The sequence below is a fragment of the Macaca thibetana genome, chromosome 6, assembly GCF_024542745.1.
Source record: "Macaca thibetana thibetana isolate TM-01 chromosome 6, ASM2454274v1, whole genome shotgun sequence".
In the NCBI taxonomy this organism is placed as follows: Eukaryota; Metazoa; Chordata; class Mammalia; order Primates; family Cercopithecidae; genus Macaca; species Macaca thibetana.
In genome coordinates, this window is record NC_065583.1 from 58,476,178 (window position 1) to 58,488,749 (window position 12,572).

At 39.3% G+C, this 12,572-nt stretch overlaps 1 protein-coding gene across 1 annotated transcript in view; it reads left to right on the top strand.

Moving 5' to 3' along the window:
* PPIC (peptidylprolyl isomerase C) overlaps nucleotides 1-12,572 on the top strand; it is a 206,533-nt gene that overhangs the window by 144,532 nt on the left and 49,429 nt on the right. The window lies entirely within an intron of this gene.

A 12,572-nucleotide genomic window follows, 5' to 3' on the forward strand; every position in this document is an offset into this window, starting at 1 on the left:
AGAAACCTAATAGTTTAAGTATAGATTTTAAAGTCAACTATTTGCTCCATAAGCTAATGTTTTCAAACAGAGGCATTTTTCACAATTGTTTCCTCCAAACAAATGTTTGTCTTGGAGCCAGTAGAGGTCAAACATTCCAGTAAGCTTCCCGTTTAGGACTGTCACTGCTATTCTGTCACCTTCAAGATCTTCTGTTGGTCCCATTCTCTTACAGATTTCCATGAGTTTCTTTACAGGGCTAGTCCCCCAAAAAATGATTTTTTAAGGTGAGTGCAAGCATTTTTAAAACGATTTTTTTCTTGGTAAAAATGAATTGGAAGTACATTCACGTTTAGCAATGTTGTATTTCATTTGTGTAGATGCCATTTTGCTTGTGGCATGATTATTGGCACTCTTTGTCTTTTCATTGCCAGATAGAGAATGGGTGGTATGAGCCCTCCGCTCCATTCTCCTTGACGAAAAGGAGAGAGGATCAAGTTGGTGTGAGTCTGTGAGTGACTGTGTGTGTGTATGTGTGTGTGTGTGTGTGTGTGTGTGTGTGTGAAGATAAAGGGGCCGGGCACAGTGGCTCAAGCCTGTAATCCCAGCACTTTGGGAGGCCGAGACAGGCGGATCATGAGGTTAGGAGATCAAGACCATCCTGGCTAACACGGTGAAACCCCATCTCTACTAAAAAATACAAAAAACTAGCTGGGCAAGGTAGTGGGCGCCTGTAGTCCCAGCTACTCGGGAGGCTGAGGCAGGAGAATGGCATAAACCCGGGAGGCAGAGCTTGCAGTGAGCTGAGATCCGGCCACTGCACTCCAGCCTGGGCAACAGAGCAAGATTCCGTCTCAAAAAAAAAAAAAAAAAAAAAAACCGATAGAGGACCACTGTAATGTATCCCCAAAGTTTGAGAAGTGTATTAAAAAGAAGCAGGGCTGATGTAGTTTAGTTATATTACTGTAGACTCATTCACCTACAGGTGGCAGAAATTATTTGAACTGATATCTACTGGGAAAAAAAGGATTTGATGGCTCAAATATTTTAAAAAAAAAAAAAACAGGTTATGGTTTTCAGGTACGGATGCATTCAGAGGTTCAAACAACATCATGAAGTCTCAGTCTCTTTATCTCTTTGTTCTGCCTTCCTCTGTTCTGAATTTAATCTCAGGCAGAATCTTTCATGTGGTTGCCCCCACATTATTCTTCTAGAATAAGATAGCAATCCCAGAAGAAAAACTTCCAACAGAAATTCTAGAATTAAGTCTTAGACTAACATGGTCTATCACTACTATCCCTGAACTAGCCATTACGACCAAGGAAATAGAGTACACTGACTGACCAGGTCTGGACTTGAGCCCTAACCAAGCCACATATATTGAGACAGACTTCAGGACATGGCACAAGGAAGAGAAAACTAGGTGGAGACCAGCAACTTCTTGAGTCTAGGAGATGGAGTCAAGATTCTGGGGAGGCCAAGGTGGCTAGAGTGCAGAACAGAGGACTCAAGAGGATAGTCCAGATAGACGCAGAGTGCCGGAGAGTGTTCAGAAGCATGCTGATCAGGTATGTGGATGAGCCACGCATTTCTCCTCTCCTGAGGAAATAAATGATGCTAGTACCTTAAATATCCTTCCAGAGATATTCTGTGCATATATAGTTACACCTCTTCCTCAAATGTTATATGATACACACTGCTCTGCATCTTAGTTGTTTCCATTTAAAAATATAGCTTAGAGATTGTTATATACTTATAAATAAAGAGGATTTTCAATTTGTTTTTATAATGTTATGCTCTAATTAATTTAAGCAGTTGTCTATTTTGTTTGTTTCTCGCCATCTGTATTTTAATAAGCAGTTCTTCATTGATAGCCATTTAGATTGTTTCAAATCTCTTATTATTACACATAATTTTGCAATTTGTCACATATATTCTTTTGCATTTCCTGATGAATATTCAGTTGTGTGCTAAGACGGGTTTGTGACAGCCATTTGTGAAAAGTCCAGGAATTCTGATATCAGTTGATGTTAGGACAGTAGCTTGAAATTGGTGTGGTGGAACTACTTACACCATTAAAATTGGCAAAGTCTACAAATAAAAGGCTTCCATTACCTTTTTTTGGTGGGGAGAGTTGATTGTTAAGTATTTACAGTTCCCGCTGAATACCTTCCCAGTAGTGGAATTGCTGGGTCAAAGGGTATGTGAATGTGCAAAGGGTATGTGAATCTCCAAATTGCTCCTCATTTATTTAGTTACATAAAAAGCTTTGAATAATCTGCATTGCAAAAGCCATAACAAATTTAAATAAAAAACAAAATTCTGGAGAAAAATAATATAGGCAAAAACTTTATTTATAAAGTTTTTCCTGAATCCTCACCAGCACAGTGTTATCAAAATTGTTGATTTGCGCTAATCTGATGGTTGAAACTGGTTTCTCAGTGAGGTTGTAATACTGACGTCACTTATTATTGGAAATTAGCAACTTTTTATATGTTGAGTTTTCTTTTTATTAAAAAACTCGATTTATATCCTTTGCCTATTTTTCCCTTTAGATTGTGTGTGGTTTTGTTTTGTGTTTTTGTTTTATAAAAGCTCCTGTTCTGTTAAGACAATTAACCTTCTTTGGGTTCTGGGTTATGAGTTGCCCATTTTTTTTTTTCTCCAGAATTTTGTTTGCTATTTAAATTTGTTATAACTACATTTATCAATATTTTCTCTCATGCTTTTTAAAAATAACAGCTTTATTGAAATATAAGTTACATATTATAAAATTTTCCTTTTAGCTGTATGCAATTCAATGATTTGTAGTATATTTGCAGAGTAGTGCAACAATTAGCACTATCCAGTTACAGAAGATTTTCATCACCTCAAAAAGAAACCCATTCTTTTTGGTATGGGTTTCTCATCGTGATTTTTATTTGTATTTCTCTGATAGCTAATTATGCTAAGCATCTTTTTGTGTGTCCTTTTTTCTTTTTCTTTTTGTTTTGTTTTGTTTTTGTTTTTGTTTTTGAGTCAGGGTCTTGCTCTGTCACCCAGGCTGGAGTGCAGTGGAATGAACACAGCTCACTGCAGTCTTGACCTCCTAGGCTCAAGCAATCCTCCTGCCTCAGCCTCCCCAGTAGCTAGGACCATGGGTGCACATCACTACATCCGGCTAATTTTTAAATTTTTTTGTAGGTAGGCACAGGGTCTCCTTGTGTTGTCCAGGCTGGTCTCAAACACCTGGGCTGAAGGGACCCTCCCGCCTTGACCTCCCAAAATGCTGGGATTACAGGTGTGGGTCACAGTGCCTGGTCCTTTTTGTGTCTCATGGGCACTTGTACATTTTCTTTGGAGAAATGTCTATTTAATTCCTTTCCCCATGTTTAACTTAGGTTATTTGTGTTTTTGTTGTTGAGTTCTAAGAATTATTTGCATATTCTGGATATGTTTCCTATCAGATATATAATGTGCAAATATTTTTTCCCAAACTGTGCATTGTCTTTTCATTTCCTTGATGGTGTTCTTTGAAGCACAAAAGTTTTAAATTTTCACACAGTCCAATTTACCTATTTTTTCTTTCCTCACTGGTCTTTTTGGGTCATATTATGACTAAGGTCATTAAGATTTACTCCTGTATTTTATTCTTAAGAGTTTTATAGCTTTAACTCTTATATTAAGGTCTATGATGCAGTTTGAGTTAATTTTTGTAGATGATATGAGGTTGGAGTCCAAATTAAACCTTTTGCATATACCATTTCTTGAGATGACTATTATTTCACCATTAAGCAGTTTTGGTATCCTTTTGAAAAATCAATCGACTATAAAATAAGGGCTTATTTCTACACTTTTTCAATTTTATTCCACTGACTTATATATCTCTTCTTGTACTGGCACCACACCGCCTTGATTATTGCAGCTGTGTAGTTAGTTTTGAAATCATGAAGTGGGAGTTCTCCAGTTTTGCTCCTCTTTTTCAATATTTTTTTCTTTGCTATTCTGAATTTAATTTCCATATGAGTTTTAGGAACAGCTTGTCAAACTCTACAAAAAAAGCTAGCTGAGATTTTTATAGGGATGCGTTGAATCTGTAGATCAATTCAAAGAGTATTATATTCTTAACAATATTAAGTCATCTGATACATTAACATGAGATGTCTTCATTTATTTGTCTTCTTTAATTTCTTTTGACAACGTTTTGTAGTTTTCAGTTGTAAGTCTTGCACTTTTTATTAAATTTATTCCTAAGTATTTTATCTTTTGATACTATAATATATGGAGTTTTCTTAATTTCATTTTTTCATTGTTCATTGTTGCATATATAAATATAATTGATTTTTGTGTGTTGATCTTGTATCCTGCAACCTTGCTGAACATTATCATTTAAAATTTGTTATTTGTTTTAACAGTTATTTTGTGGATTCATTAGGATTTCCAAAAAAGATCATGTCATTTGTGAATAAGAGTAATTTTATTTTTTGTTTTCTGATCTGGATGTCTTTTGTTTCTTTTTATTGCCTAATTTCCCTGGCTAGAGCCAGTACAATATTGAAGTAGCAAGAGTAGACATTCTTGTCATTTTCCTAACCTTAGGGAAAAAAGCAATCAGTCTTCTACCAGGTTAGCTGTGAATTTTTCAAACATAGCTTTTATCAGTTTGATGCAGTTTTCTTTTTTTCCCAGTTATTTTATTTTATTTTGTTTACCATGAAAGGATGTTGGATTTTATCAAATGTATATTCTGGTCTATTGGAATGATCATGTGATTTTGTCCTTTATTCTATAACACATTGTATTGTATTGATCAAGTCTCAAATGTTAAGCCACGCTTGCATTCCTAGGATAAATCCATTTGGTCATGATGAGTAGTCCTGAATTATTTATCAAATAATTCATCCTGAATTTGGTTTGAAGTATTTTGAGAAATTTTTCATCTATACTCTTGAGGGATGTTAATTTGTAATTTTCTTGAGACATCTGTCAAGTTTTACTATCAGTAGAAGTATAGTGGTTAAGAGGATGAACTCTGGAGTCTGAATGACTGGGTTTGAATCCAAGTTGTACAACTTATTAGATGTATAAAATTCTCCCTCCTACAGTTTGGATGTTTGTCCTCAAAAACCTTGTGTTGAAATCTGATCCCCAATGTTGGAGGTAGGGCCTAATAGGAGGTGTTTGGGTCATGGAGGTAGACTGCTCATGAATAGATGAATGCCCTCTCTGGAGGGTGGGTGCTCCTGAAAGAGCTGGTTGTTAAAAAGAGCCTGGCATCTCCCTCCCACCCCTTTGCCTCCTCTCTGGCCATGTAATCTCTACACAGCCAGCTCCCCTTCACCTTCTGCCTTGAGTGGAAACAGCTTGAGTTCTCTACCAGTAGCTGAGCAAATGTTGGCACCATGCTTCTTGTACAGCCTGAAGAACTGTGAGCCAAATAAACCTCTTTTCTTTATAAATTGCCCAGCCTCAAGTATTCCCTTATTGCAACACAAAATGGATTAAGACATTCTGGGCCTTTTTCTCATTTTTAAAACTTGAGTTGAGAATACTAGTACCTATCTGATAAGGTTATTGTGAGGATTATATGAATAACATAATGTGCTTATGAGAGTGCCCAGCACATAGTACTATGTAAGTATTATTATTACATTATTATATCTGTATGTAGTTTGTTCTTTTCTAAAATCGTCTATGGGAATTTGGACAATGTAAGTGGTGCTAAATATTTAAGGATTATGTAGTATGTTAAATATGTGAGTTATTTGAACCTTAGTCATAGAACAAGAAAAAGTGATTGTCTTAAACTTTATATGAAATTACTGAAGTTGTACATTAAATCCCCCCTCTTGCCCTGAGCTATGTGAGCCAATACATTCCCCTTTTGAAATAAGCCACTGCACAAAAGGATCTGTCTCACTGGCAACTCCTGTTTGATTCAAGTTTACACATGTACACATATGCCAGAAAGTTGGCCAGGCACAGTGACTCATACCTGTAATTAATCCCAGCACTTTGGGAGGCCAAGATGAGTAGGTCACTTAAGGCCAGAAGCTCAAGACCAGCCTGCCCAATATTGCAAAACCCTGTCTCTACTAAAAACAAACAAAGAAACAAAAACAGCTGAATGTGGTGGTGCACACCTGTAATCCCAGCTACTTGGGAGGCTGAGGCACGAGAATCCCTTGAACCTGGAAGGTGGAGGTTGCAGTGAGCCAAGGTGGTGCCACTGCACCGCAGCCTGGGCAACAGGATGAGACTCTGTCTCAAAAAAAAAAAAGAAAAAAGAAAAAGAAAGAAAGTCTTTTAACATTTCACATAAGGTTAGAAAAATCAGACATTATCCTCCCTCTTTGATCCATTTCCCTTTCCTCTGCTCACTACTTACTAGGGGGTTGCCTATGTCAGAGCTCCCCTCCCTACTGTACTTCCAGGAACACCATCTGATTATTTGGGTAATGGTGGAACCCCTGAGCTACTGTAAGCTCTTTGCAACAGCATCACATTTCTATTCCAGACGTGCTAAAAGTTCTCAAACCTATATTGAATAAAGCCAAAACACGTTGTTTCTCTCACTCAAATTCCTTCAGTATCTGGCCCTCATCTAATTTGACATTTATCCCTTGTAACTCCAAATATGGTACCTTTCCTGTTGCCAGAATAATCTCCTTACTCTCTTCTATAAACTGTATTATCGTGTATGACTTTGTGCCTTTGCTTATTCTGTGTTTTTTTGTTTTGAGGTCCCCTCTCTCTGTTCCATTCCTGCTAAAAGCCCCTATATTTCAGGATCCTGCTCAAGTCCCATTTTGTCCTGGTAACCTCCCCTGCTCATGTTCACCTTTCTGGGAACTCCTATAGTTCATACTATCTGGGTCACTTTTTTGGCACTGACATTCTGAACTGTCATGTGTTATACTAAACTCTAAAATATGTACTAGATTTGTCTCTTAAATAAAACCATAAAGGGCTAGGTGCGGTGGTTCACACCTGTAATCCCAGCACTTTGGGAGGCCACAGTGGGCAGATCACTTGAGGTCAGGAGTTTGAGACCAGCCTGGCCAATATGGTGAAACCTCGTCTCTACTAAAAATACAAAAATTAGCTGGGCATGGCGGTGCACGCCTGTAATACTAGCTACTTGGGAGGCTGAGGCAGGAGAATCACTTGAACATGGGAGGTGGAGGTTGCAGGGAGCTGAGATGGCGCCACTGCACTCTAGCCTGGGCAACAAGCGAGCCTCCGTCTCAAAACAAAAACAAAAACAAAAACCCATAAAGTTCTGGAGGACAGGGTTACAGGGATTGTTACCTACCCTTATTTTCACATACCCCTCAAACACCATCAGTTCCTGACATGCCACTAGGCGCATGGAGGCTGTCATCAAATACTTGTTAAATCATCATTAAATGAAAGAGTGAGTGCATTAGTGAATGAATGAATGAACAAGGGTACACATAAATAAATGAACAAATGAATGAATGCATTTACCCTAAATTCCTACCACATGGAGGTTTGTCACAGACAAAACCCAGAGAGTCAAAGCCAACAGGAGGCTTGTAGTTCAGAGACTATGGCAGGGCTAGAGGGTGGGGCTGGCAAATGAGAGAGTTTGAGTCCACCTGCCCTCTGTGTTTTAGGAGAGTGCATTCTTGCACTCTGCCTATGTATACAGGGCTCACTGTCTTTCATGATGCCAGTCATAAATAGCTACACATTGAATTATTTCTGCATTAGTATCTGTTTATACTCCTAAGTCCTTTCTGAAGCTAAGAGTTTCTGCCCCTGAGACCCCCATAGAGCCTTCACACAGCTCTTTGGAGTTGTTGAACTACACCTTCATAAACAGTTCTTCCAATGAAGGGAGGGAAATTAAGAGATTCTTCCTCTCAGATGGAATGACCTGATAAAATTACTACATTACCATTATCTCTTGCAAGTCTTCCCTAAAGTCTAATAATTTCCATTAAGACCTTGTAAGCACAAGTCAGAAGTGTGTGGTCCATTTTCTCTTTAATAGGAAATGCCAGCACACGTCTGTGGACTGGCAGAATGCATTCATATCTCACACAGGAGCAATGCTGGGACATTCTAAATGAGCTCCATGGTGTGTAATCATGGGGCCAAGAAATGAAAGCATAAAACATTATGTGATCTGAACGACACAAAAGAAAGAAATGGAAACTTGGCTGGTCCTAGCAAAGCCCCAGATAACCTGAGAGAGTAATCTAATTAATTTTTAACTACATGGCTTTCACGAATTCTACATGGAATACAGAGTTTGGAAATAACATAAGCTACATCAGCTCCTGGAAGAATGGAGGAAACTTTTATTTATTTAATACATTCAATTTCCAGATTTCTTAGTCAAATATGAACAAATATACACACTCAGAAGGAAAAGCTTCACCACTGAATGTTATGGGATTGGAGTGGAGTGGGGAATATGTAGACCAGGGCAGATGGAAGTTTAACGAAGAAAGAAATGGGTGGTGACAAAAATCTAAGAACTCCTCTCACTTATCCAAAGGAACAGAATGTCAGGGGCTGGGAAATTTCATTGTGCCTGCCATTTCCATGGCCTCCCTTGTGAGGAGTTTGTTACCAGCAGATGTAACATATAAGTGTATCATTTAAAACCAGTACACTGGCCATAGCGAAGCTGACCAAGAATGGCAGCTTAACCCAATCACAGCTATCTACACATGACTTGGTGACCTTGTCTAAGATCTCTGCCGAGAGGCAAACTCTGTGCTGGCAGGGATTGACTGACCAATCAGATTTTTTCTCTTGGGTAATGTGATTTGGGGGTAGAGTCTCTGGGTCTATAAGAGCGGGTTCTTTGGAAGAAGAAAGCAAGAAGTTAACGCACCTCATAGTAGCACAGTAGAAAAGTAAGGAACAGAAAGATGCCAGCTCTTGAAGAAACAATAAGGTGGCCCATTCTCTAGAGTTGTTTCTTAAAAGACATTTTAGCCTCGGTGGGCAGGGCTCTTTAACTAAGGCATCCTAAATGAGCATCCTTCTTTTCCATCCCAAGTACCAACAAACATGCTGCATAACTGTTCCCCACCTAGGGTCTTTGAGATGATCGAGGCTATTCAAGCATCTATGAGCTTGACAGAAAGAAAGTCTTTAATGGTCCTTCTGACATTTTCTTGTTTGTATTTTAGCCTCAGATTAAAAAAAAAAAAATGAGCTGAAATTCTTCATCCTCACTTCTTTGTCTGAATTGAAATGCAATACATGTTATATAACATTCAGGGTAGACCTCTACCATCAAAATTAAATGAATGGTGGGCAAAATGAGAGAGATTTGAGAAAGGAGAATGTGTGTCTTTAGAATTCCATGTGGTAGCCTAGACAGAAGAGGGAAGCATTCTAAAGTAGGTTAGCACATCCAATTACCTATCAAAGTTAAGAGGGAGTTTTCTATAACAATTCCTCTGAAAAACTAGGATTTGAAATGCTTGAAGTGTGCTTGCTCGAAAATGATAACAATCCAATATTTGTGATTCCAAAGTTCTAAGTGTTGAAAGTTCAGATTGAGGCATGCTGGTTTTAATGATGCATATTTTATCCTAGACTTGGGTCATGAATTACTCACAATTTCTCTTCATGTAGCACACTTGTACTCTTCATGGATCAAGAGCTTCATTAGACTATTTTCTTACTATAAAAACTAGCACAGCTTCACCAGACAGCCGGGCAGTATGTTGATCCTGAATGGAATCTGAGCTGTAATCTCATCTGACATGTGTTAAGGCATTTCCGTCCATGTTTAGGAGGTGCTTCTATAGCTGAATATGTACGTGGAATCTAGAAGCTTCGAATCACATTTAATGTGAAGTTCACACTCTCTTTGTTATAAGGTCCACAGAGTAGCCACAGCTTTAGATAGAAGGATGAGCCACATGCTAACATATTAGAACAGGTACCAGCAGAGGCTACCAAGGCAGTAGTAGGAAAAAATATGTAATTCCATGTGACAATCTAGAGAGAAGAAGGAAACATTCTAAAGTAGATTAGCACATCCAATTAGTAAAGGAGGTGAAATTTGTCTCTTTCTCACGTATGGTGTTCCCTCATTCAACAAACATGTGGTTGAGTACCATCTCTGTGCCCGGCACTCTGAGATACAGGGGCACCAAGATGACTAGGAGCAGCACTTGCTCAAAGGTATGCACAGTCTAGTGAGTGTCAGGGTAAACTGCATAACAGTATCTGGAAGGGTCCTTCACCAAGTCAGGAAAATTAAGTAATGTAGAAGGTATCTGGTTCATGCTAGATGTGGGGTTTTTCCCCTAGTTTCATTGAGGTATAACTGACAAATAAAACTTGTATATGTTTAAGGTGTACAATGTGATAATCAGATATATGTATACCTTGTCAAGTGATTACCACAATCAAGCTAATTAACACTTTCATTGTCTCACAGGTAACCTTTCTTGTGTGTGGTGAAAACAAAATGTGGCTTTTTTAAATGACAAGAATATATCTCATTTCAGAAAATGTAAAATTTTTTAAGTTAGGGAAAAGGAAAGAGAAGACTTTGCAGTTTAGGATCTGGCAAAAACAAGGTGAGAGCAAAATGCATAAAGACATATTAATCTTTCAAATTCCATAACATCCCACTTTGCCCCAGACAATTCCAGTTTCAGCTATTATACCAAGGTAATTATTAATTAATCAATTAATTATTAATTTTTAGAAACAGGGTCTCGCTCTGTCACCCAGGCTAGAGTGCAGTGGCATGACCATAGCTTACCATAACCTCATAACCTGGGCTCAAGCCGTCCTCCCACCTCAGCCTCCCCAGTAGCTAGGACAACAAGCATATGTCACCACACCTGGCTAAGTAGTTTTATTTTTTTTTATTTTTTAGAGATGCATTCTTACTATGGTGCCCAGACTGGAGTGAAAGAAATGGTTATTCACAGGCACAATCCCACTATTGATCAGCATGGGAGTTTTGGCCTGTTCTGTTTCCAAACTGGGCTGCTTCTCCCCTCCTTAGACAACTTGAGGGTGCCCTGCTCCTTGGAGGTCACCATATTGATGCCGAACTTAAGTGTGGACACCCGATCAACAAAGCGCACTACAGCCCGGAACTCCTGGGCTCAAGCAATCCTCCCACCTCAGCCTCCCGAGTAGCTGGAACTATAGGCACACTCTACCACACCCGGTGAGATTCTTTGTTTTGTTTTTTTCTTGTAGAGACAAAGGTCTTGCTATGTTGCTCAGGCTGGTCTCAGACTTCTGGCCTCAAGCTATCCTATCCTTTCACCTCAGCCTCCCAAGCACTAGGATTACCCAGGTGAGCCTCTGTACTCAGCCGCAATGTAATTATTAACAGCTCTCCTTTCACTCACAAAAACTGTCCCAACTTGACCATGAATTATATGGTCACCCAAGTTTGAAGGAATTCTCATGGGCACAACAGAGAAAAAGTTTATGCTGCACACAGGAACCTAAGCTAGAGGATGTAGAAAACATAGTTGTAGCTCAGCCATTCTCCCTAGAGAACTGCATTTTGTTTGTGTCATTTGCATATGTTGTGTATCTTTAACATACATGCATGTTGTTAGTCTGCATTACAATTCTCTACAGTGTAGAAGAAAAATGTAGCTCACACTTTGGGAGGCTGAGGCGGGTGGATCATTTGAGGTCAGGAGTTAAGACCAGCCTGACAAACATGGTGAAACCCCATCACTACTAAAATACAAAAAAATTAGCCAGGCGTGGAGGTGAGCACCTGTAATCCCAGCCACTCAGGAGGCTTAGACAGGAGAATCACTTGAACCCAGGAGGTGGAGGTTGCAGTGAGCCAAGATCATGCCACTGCACTCCAGCCTGGGCGACAGAGTGAGACTCCGTCAAAAAAAAAAAAAAAAAAAAGAAAGAAAGAAAGATGTTTGGTGGTAATTGGAACAAATTGATTGCAGTTTATTTTTGAACAAGCCCATTCCAATAATCCTCTATCTGGCACATTTTCAGGAATAAATTAAATTGATAGTGGGGATATTTACATCATTGGGTTGTGAAGATGAACTAGAACAAGCATGTATAAAGCATGTGGCCCACAGTGGATGCCCTCCCCTGAAGCAGAAGTGAAAACATTGGTGTGTAGAGAGTAGGAATTTCAGCCCCCAAGCTCATTGTGCAAGAACGATTACTTCCTTTATGAGTCCGATGGGCTAAAATTAAGGTGTCAGCAGGGCTGGTTCCTTCTAGAAGCTCTAGAAGAGAATCTGTTTAACTTGCTTTTCCCACCCTCTATAGGCCACCTGCACTCCTTGGCTGGAACCCCTCAAGCCAGCAGCGCAGCATCATCACAACTCCTTCGCTGATTCTGCTCTCCCGCCTCCCTCTTATAAGGGGCTTTGAGATCACATCAGTTCCATCTGGGTATTCCAGGATACTTCCCCACCTCAAGATCTTTCACATAATCACACCTATAAAGTCTCTTTTTGCCACACAAGGTAACATAGTTCTGAGAATTAGAACGTGAACATTTTGGGGGGACCATTTGTCCTTGCACCTCCCACACACCCGTTCACTCCCTGGGGCCTCACTGCATCCAGGCTCTGCTGGAAAGCATGGTGAAGGACCCT